The 9,578-nt window shown below is 34.0% G+C and overlaps 1 pseudogene; it reads right to left on the reverse strand.

The window, feature by feature from the left end:
* Positions 1 to 6,384: 6,384 nt before the first annotated feature.
* LOC107846500 lies at positions 6,385 to 7,174 on the reverse strand (annotated as a pseudogene).
* Positions 7,175 to 9,578: the final 2,404 nt, after the last annotated feature.

Here is a 9,578-nt window from a genome sequence, read left to right on the forward strand (position 1 = left end):
AGCAAAAATACTAATAGTCTGGAACACAATTTCAACTGATAGTCTAGTCTGACAAAGCCTCTACTACTCAAACTAGAGAGACATTGTGATAGACCCCCAACTGACTCACAATGATCTGAAAGTAAAACCCAAAACACTATGAAAATGGAAAAGTTACAAATTTAGGTCCTCGAACTATGAGGACTCACCAAGGATAAGGATATAAATAAGACGCTAGGAGATCACTATCACTGCTGGGACTAAGCACCTGAACCTACATTATGAGACAATATAACACATAAACATATATGTGGATCAGTACTTTAAGGATGTACTGAGTATATGGGGGTGTATGCATTTAAGTAAACAATGTTATCATTCTTTATAAAACATGCATGCTAATATGAATAACTCACATATCTTGAGTAAAACTAAAATCTGAATCTCATAAATCATGTATAATAAAGCATATAGTACAAATCAAGTGAGTCATTACACTTAGTTCTAAAATTTGTGTTCTCCATCTTATTCTCAAAACTTATAAGCAAGTGGAATCTTAAAACAATAGCTTTCAACACTTGTAATCTTATGGAGAATAAGGGTCTTCTTTAAAATTTAGAGATTATAGAACTTTGGGACTTGGGAGACTTGGGAGTTTCTTCTAATCGACATAAACCATGTGAGCCACATGGAGTCCAACATCTTGCCCATGTTGTTGAGAGCTGCTCTACCCTTGCCATCAGGATAGAACCTTAACTTTGGTGATCGATCACTATCTTAACCCACTTGGGGTAAATCAGAAACCTATGGGTCACATAGTTCTGGGGCATGAGACCTTGGGATCATACCTAACTCGGTGCTAAATACTACTCCCATACTTAAGCTCAGAACTTTTAGGAAATCCACCTTAAAATTATTCAAGGGTCTATAATAAATACCAAATATACTTCTCTTGACTTTAATCCATAATTAATGTGGATCCCTATCTTATCTTAGACCCAAAAGGTCAAATCTTTAACTAAAATCTGAAAATAGCTTAGCTAAGGGGTACTTATGACCCAAACAATCTTGAACAACAATCTTTAAAGGTAGGTGTATTGACCCAAACAGTAATCTCAAGTTAGATATCTTAAAATTTATGCTTGGTAATGCAATTACTCATCAAGTATCTTAAAATCTGTAAATTTCATCAAAAGGCATGGAAATATAAATAAAATCATGTAATTCAACTTTTAATCCATGGGAAATCTCACAATCTTACAAATAATAAATGTGGGTATGAACCCTAACTTAATTTCATGGAAAATCTTATTAGCTGTAGAAATTTTGAAATTTAAAATAAGCCTTTGGGCACAAGGGTAAAAGGGTTACCCTTGTTCAAACCCCCCATATCTTAGATTATGACTTGTAGATGAATAAGCTTGCTTGAGACTCTTTTTCATACTCTTGAGTGAGGGTTCTTAAAGCTTTTGACTTGGGGACCTTGATTCTTAAATCAATTTGCAAGAACTATGGTAAAATCTTGGAGAAGGAATTGGGTCTTCTCTTGAGGGAGAAACCCTAGTTTTTGATGCTATGAAAGAATATGAAGTTTTATGCTTCATTTTGATATATCTAGGTGTTAAAAAAGATGGAAAAAAACCAAAAAGCCCTTTTTTAAAATGGCTTAAAAATGCTGAACGGGATTAGCGAAGGCTCGTGTGATGATACGTCGCTGGCTAGATAGTCCATCGCTGGCTCGACGATCCATCAGTCTGACCATCACACTTGGACCAGAATAGGGGATCGTTGCCTTAGTAGTGACGTCTTGGTCGATGGTCCGTTGCTAGCTCGGCGGTCTGTTAGCTCGACCTTCGCATTTGGCTAGTGAATGGGTTAATTTCCTTGGTTGGAACGACTTGTGTAATGGTCCATCACAAGCTCGATGGTCCTTCAACCTGCCCATCACACCTGGATGATTCTGACAACTCTCGGTAAAATGGCCATAACTTCTCACCCCGATACCGAATTTGGATGAAATTGGTATCGTTGGAAAGTTAATTCAATTTCCCATATGATAAAAAATCAAAATAAGGAAAAATCTATATGTTTTAAACACTAAGAACTATAGGAGTCATTTCTAAATCTTTTAGAGATGGAATAAGGCTTCACTTGCCAAATTCTAAAGGCTTAGACTATAAGGGAACTTTACGGGGTCTTACACTAAGGGTGTCAAGTCTGAACTGATGGGTGACTCCTGTGAGATAGTCAATCCTAATATGATGAGTGACTACTCAATTTCTATGGTTTCTACGTAGTTCTGGAGTATAGGGAGTTCTACTAAAAACTCTGCCTATCTAACGGAGAAGTCGCCATCCCTTCACTTTCTCGGTGCTAAATACTACTCCCAACTGAAAGACACTGAGATACTAGACTGTTTTGAGTTTAATGACTGATATCTGACTATTCATATAATGCTCATAATATACTCTGAAGACTATTCTATAATGTACTGAGACTAGACTAAATAAACAGCTATGGTTTTTGGGTATTCAATACCCCAAGACTCAAAAACAACAATAGTAAAATGACACTAAATATTAAAGGACAAAACATGGTTGGTTTTATTTAAATCAATAACTCTTGTAGGCATTTTATTAAACACTTGTAGTTCATGGTTCAAAACAATCATAGGATTTTTCTAAAACACATAGAAATAGCATGAATCCGACATAATAGAATTAAATCGTGGTTTTGTTCAATAAATAACAACATTAAAAACATGGAGGATTAAATAATTGCAATTATTTCATGGTAACATGATATAGAGTCATAGTTTATGGAGATTCATGGGTGAAATCATAAATTAAAATATAATAACTTGAAAAGATCATAATTTTATAATTTAAAAGGGTTTCTTGGACTTCATGGATGAAAGGGATCCATGGATGAACATCTAACATACCTTAATTGATGGATTTCTTGAAGTTCTTGGTGAATTCTTGAGGATTGACCTTGAATTTGAGAGCTAGGGTTCTTGATTGGGAAAGAATGCCTTTTGATTTGGGGAAATTAATAAAAGGATGATTTAAAAACATTTTTAGGGCTTAAGTATCATACCTGGGCGGACTAAAATAATAGAGAAAGGACTGTTTTATCCCTGAATAAAATATTAATTTTTCGTCGAATTTTCCTGAAATAGGAACTTAGCGCGACGCAGTGCTATCTTGTCATATCACTGGAAACTGACAACTGAGAACTGAGGGATTGGTGCGATGCATAGGAATCGAGGTGCCCTTTTGTAACACCCTAATTTTTTGAACTGAAATGCTACACGATGCTCATGACCCCGCGGGACCACAAGCTAACCCATGACTGATATCTGTACCTGTACACTGCATAACATACATGTAATATATGGAAAACATAAACAATAGACGATAAGGTTCAACTAAAATAATTATAACATCTATATAGTTGAAAAATACCCAAGATAACTAAAGTCTGAATCAAAACTGAACTAAATCTGAACTGTATCTAAAAGCCTCAAAGTACTGAATGAATAAGGAACTGAAGGAACATGTCTCCAACTAACTCTATAAACTGAAAACTAACTAAAATAATAAATGAATCGAATCATATCATCCTCGAATGAAGAGGATTCACTGCAGCTTTGTATACTGGATTGCGAATGCTACTACTGGTCTAGAACTCTTATCTCTGAACCTATGGTGTAACATTAAAAGAAAGAACCATAGCGCAAATGCGTCAGTACAACTGGAGTACTGAGTATATGAGTGAGGTAGGCTAAAATAAAAGGGTTGAAATACATGAGCAATGCTAACTGACTGACTAATATGAATGTGAGATTACAAACATACATACATAATAACTGGATACGTAAATACATAATAGTGGATCTGTACGCTAATACATGATTTACTGATTTATGATATGACTAAAACTATGGTTCTGTCAACATGGGACACTGTGTCTGACAGTCCTGGGTCTGATGGAACTATTTGAGTTCCATACTATTACTGAATTTGACTGTATCTGGCAGTCTTGGTATACTGATATCTGAAGAACTATCTAAGTTCTTTTATTGAGACTGAGCCTGAAACTTTGGGAGGTAGTTATTTAACCGACATGCCTCAATAATGCATAGAGCTAAGTTGGGGTCCAATCTTTGCCCCGGCTGGAGGGGTGTCAATACCTCGCCACTAGTAAGGACAGTTGTGAGTGACCCTCAAATGAGAATGATAGGAACCCTAAACTGATAGGTTAAGCCACTACTGGAAATTACCTCTATGGCAACGAAATTTTTGGCGACGGTTAACAAAGAATTACAATAGGTGGTCTATTACAACGCTTCCAAGCGTTGCCATAAATAATTATTCTATTAGCTCTAATTTAACACTATAACCATCGAATTTGACATTAAGCATTGCAATAGATATATAAAATAAGATATAGCAACACTTATTTTTTCCCCTCCATCTTCACAAAATATTTTCTTAAGTCTCCAAAACAAAAACATTTTAACAAAATGTTTTCCCCAAAACTTAAGCTTAAACCGACTTCTAAATCCCTAAATCACTAAATTTTTCTCTAAATCGTTATCACACTTCTTCTCCTAACACTTCTTCTTCTTTAAATCACACTTCTTCGCCAAAACACTTTTTAAATCGATAGATCAATACCCTTTGATACAATAATTTGAGATGGTTCTTTAAAATAGTAAGTTCATCATGTAATGGTTCTAGAAAAGAAATAACAATTTCAGCTTCTTTATTGGGCCAAACTAAGCTGGAATTTCTCCTAATAATTTGTCAATTTATTTTGCCCTAATCGTTAAAGGATTGCCCTAATCACTGAAGGTTCTTTGGAAGGGGATTTGCGTAACTCTATGGGAGATTATGCCGACGAATTTTGAAGATTTTTCCATAATTCTGTGCGATTTTTGGGGATTTTGCTGTAGCTGTAACTAAATGACCCTTATTATATCAGTAAGTACTCACCTATTCCTTTTTCTTCTTTCAAAAGAGCTTGTGGTAGTTGGTCGAATTAGATGTTACAGATAGTTGGGATTTTGTTGTAGATGTTACTAATTTTTAGGGATTTTTTTGTAGATGTTACTATTTTGGGGATTTTACTGTGGATGTTACTGATTTTGGGGATTTTGCTGTGAATGTTACTATTTTTGGGGATTTTGCTGTAGATGTTACTGATTTTGGGAATTTTGCTGTAGATGTTACTGATTTTTGGGGATTTTACTGTAGCTTTGATTCTTTTTTGTTAAATGTTTGATATTAGTGATAAAGTTGAGTCTTTTGTAACTGACTATGCTTGATATTGCTTCGACTTCTCTGTTTTATGTGGCTATATGAAACTATGTTAACAACGAAAAGCATTGTTATCGGCATTGGTACGGTAGGTAATGTAAAAAAGGTTTTTCTTGTATGTTGCTCAAAAATATTCATTTTGGCTGAGTTGTGTGAATAGATAAGAATTAATGCAAAAGACATATAATCAACCTGAGTTTTGGGATTTATACTTCTATTTAATACATTGGATGAGTGAAATTTTACACTCTTAGTTCTTTCAAGATTTGTGCTTTTGTCTAATGTCTACTACTACGATTATATTTCAGGCTTGCCACCACGTTACAGTGACTCCGTTAGGCAAATTACACCTGTATTGACTCTTTTCTTGTACAACTACTCGGCTCATTAGTTTCACGGAGTTTTTGAGGCTTGTATCTCTATACTATTTGCATTACATGGTTGAATGTGAATTGATGTAATTTGTTCTAGACTACAATCTGTGTTGTTGGTAAAATGAATGTGGAGTCTTGTCATTTGGTTAATTTTTTACAAAATAGAGAAGGTCACTGGTCTACTGGAAACCACCTCTCTACCTAAAAGGAAGGGGTAAGGTATATACATTCTATCCTCCCTAGACGCTACTTATGACATCCTAACCGGGTATGCAATTTTTTTTTCTTTTGAAACACAGTCAAGGGTGGTTGTCACATGTTTACAAAAATAATAAAGATGGACAGAGATCAGAATAGACTGTTTTGAAAAATTGTTCAAAAAAGAAAAATTGTTTTGAAATGAATAGAGTGATTTCAAATGATAAAAGAATTTTTGAATACATTGCGGTTGAAGAAGGCTTTATGATGCTTTTTTCTGTAAAAGAAAACCTTTATATTGAAGTTTTAAAATGTCTTTATTCCTTCTTGTATAGTTCTCTTCTTTTAAACCTTCCTTCTATTATTTAAATTTTAATAATCTTCTCTTTTAGGATTAATTTTTTTTAAAGCTTATGAAAACTTGTTGAGAAAAATCACAATTAAGAAGTCAATATCAAGTTTATCCACAACTCTTGGCATTTTTTATGCTTTGTTACTCCCTGATAATACTAGTTCCCTCCTTCGTGCCAGACTGTTGTATATAATGATGCCTCTACTGAACCTTCAAAGCGCGTAGGCAGCAACAACTCTGAAGTAGATGAAAGCCCCAATCCATTAATCGTCGTAGTACTAATCGAATTATTCATTGCCAAAATGGAACTAGATACAACTAGTGCTTCCAGTAAATCCAAAAACATTTCTGCCATCTTAAATGCCACCATTCCTCCATAACTGAATGCAACCACTATGCACTTCTCGACTCCCAGTTTCCTTAAACCTTTTCCCAAACACTCTGCTTGAAAAATAAGTTATTGAACCCCTGAAGAAAAGTAACTCAGGTACATAAATGGAGTATTTTTTAGTTAATGCACCTATTTTAAATTGCCATGTGACGATTCCCTCACCAGCAAAGTCGTGGATTAGTACGACTACGGGTTTGTTTGGGTCAGGTTTGGTTGTGGATTCAGGGGAAATGACATATTTATTGTTGGAGAAAGGAGTAGTGGTTGTGGTTTTCTTGGTTTTCTTTGTTTTTTTGTATTATGGTTTCAGAAGGAACCCAAAAGCTCATAATGGTTCCTGGTTCTATTTGTATACTATGAGGTCTTATTCCAGCCAGTTTCATTAGGCCATGTAACAATGGCTTTTGTGCTGCTACCTATGTTGCTTGGACTCTTCAAAAATGTCGATGGGTGCGTGTCGGATTCTCCAAAACTAGTGTATTTTGAAGGATCTGATATGGGTACGACAATATTTTTGGAGAGTCGGAGAAACTTAGGCTGCTACCAAGTTCACCATCTTTTAGTTTCTTGGTTCTTTTTCTGGAATTGTTTATGAATTATGTGTGTATGGAGGAATCAAGGAATGAGGTGAAGTAGCGGAAGAAATGAGAGAAAAAGGGGATTCTACATTTCTCATTGTGCAACAATCTTTTTTTTATAAAAATGGTAGGACTATTGCATGAGATTTAAGCTATAACAAATGAAGTGTACATATTTTTAATAGTATGATTGTAATTTAGCTTGTTCTAATGGGCTCATCGATCGCTGTTTTTACCAACTTATATATAAATTAAAATTTTATCCTATAGATTTTCCTATAATTAAGTGATACGATTGTGTAAATAATTTTTATACCATCAATGAGAGAAGTGTAAACACACAGGGAAATAAATAAATTAAGAACCTTTAATTTTTAATGACTAGATGAACTATAGAGAGGTTTAGGTCAAACCTGCAGACACCATGACCCAATGGAGAGTTTCTCAACATGCTGGAGTGATACAAAGAGATCTCTTAACATCTTCTGGTCAGTCCTAAAATCACTTTCACAATTTTCATTATCATTTGTCATCCTAAAGAAATTTAGCTTAGCATCGACTAGATCTTGTACATTATGAAGAATAGGTATTTTCTTATGAAAACATCCACTAATCTCCAGTGAAGTAACATTCCTAGCCTTCTCCTGCTTAAGTATGTTGTAACTTAATGCAAAAAAAAATAAAATAAACCTCAAATAGATAACAAATTGAACAGAGTAAGTATTTAACAAAAAAATGGAAAATAAAAGACAAGTGGAAAGAAATACATAGCAGCAGAAGCGTATATTTCCTAAAGCAAACTTGTTATCCAAAAAGCAAAGAAAGATATATTTTTGCTGAGTAAGTATGTAGATAACTACTGCAGCAATAGAAATAGGACTTCTCCTGCAAGATTTATATAACAAGTAAATGCTTTCGATCTATTAGTTTCAAGCAGGTGGGTTGCCCGGCATAGGGATAACTGCTACAACAATCAAATGTATCTTATTTGATTGTTAGTTTTTTCATCCTCGTTAGCTCAACATGTGTATATATTTTATTCAAATTGATCTATTTAGTGGATATCCAAGATTCTCATGTGTATATATTTGATATTGCATCTATCTTCTTATAAAAAATAGAAGTTACAATTTTGTTATATTTTACAATTTGTTTTTTCCTAGTAAACTTTGGATGTTTGAACTTTAAAATTTGAAGTATTTCTCCAATTAGTTTGGATTAAGCGGTTCAATGTGGAAATGGACATTAAAGTAACTTATCAAACTCACATCTCTCATACTACTGAAGATATTCTCATTATTTGTGATCCAGAAGAAAAAATCACTGGAATTTTGTTCAATGGTTGGAGTCATCGCTGGAATTTTGTTCAAATGAAGTGTTTCCTGGACTTCCCTACTCTTTAGGTTCTGATTCTAAATGTTAATCATGCTTGCATTTGATGAGAACAACGACGATAAGGGAGATATAGGCTTCCTTCTCTTTGTTGATTCAGTTCTAGGTGGATTTAAAAGAGCCTTTTTCATCTGTGCTGATTCAGTTCTAGGTGGATTTAAAAGGGCTTGCCTTGTCTACACTGATTTAGTTCTAGGTGTATAAGGTACATAGAGGCTTACTTGCTGCTTTCTTGGTGGCAGGATACTCTCTTCTGCCTGAAACAAAAAATCAAGTTAGACAATTTGAATATCAATAACGCGGTCCAACTTAGAAGCTGCAAAAGCTCAATAAACATGTAGTTACAGAAAAGAGTGTGCTACAATTTTTGGTGGAAGAGTAAATTCAGATACACTAGAATAAAAGATCACAAGCCTACCACTTTGGGGAGTTTACTGTTTCAATGAGCTAGACAGTCGAGAGGATTTGCCTCTTCACTAGCTAACTTATACATGGTTTATGTGCTTATTTTGTTGTGGAATAGTCAATTTTATGTTGGCATTTAAGTGTTAATTTATATTATTTGTTCTGATTTTATAGGTTTCCAAAATGAAGAAAGAGAAGATGAAAATGATGAAGACATTGACCTTACTTGAGAAGATTTTTGGGTTGTGGATAAATACTCTAATATCAATAGTTTTGTCTTGAATTTTTTGAAACTTATTGCGACTTGAACTTGCTAGTATGTAAAAACTTATTAATGAATGATTTTGTTTTGTAATGTGTATATATATTGTGTTATAATTTATTATGTATGTAAATAAAAATTTACATTAATACGACTATTTATATAAATCATTTCAATTTAATAACATGTGGTAATCATTGTTGCAATAGATTAATAAACTATTGCAATAGGTACTCAAAAAGTGTTGCAACAGAATAACAAAAGCGTCGCAATAGATGCTATCGCAATGGTTTGTAACCATTGCAATAGATGAAAATAAGCGT

This window comes from Capsicum annuum, chromosome 11, assembly GCF_002878395.1.
Source record: "Capsicum annuum cultivar UCD-10X-F1 chromosome 11, UCD10Xv1.1, whole genome shotgun sequence".
In the NCBI taxonomy this organism is placed as follows: domain Eukaryota; kingdom Viridiplantae; phylum Streptophyta; class Magnoliopsida; order Solanales; family Solanaceae; genus Capsicum; species Capsicum annuum.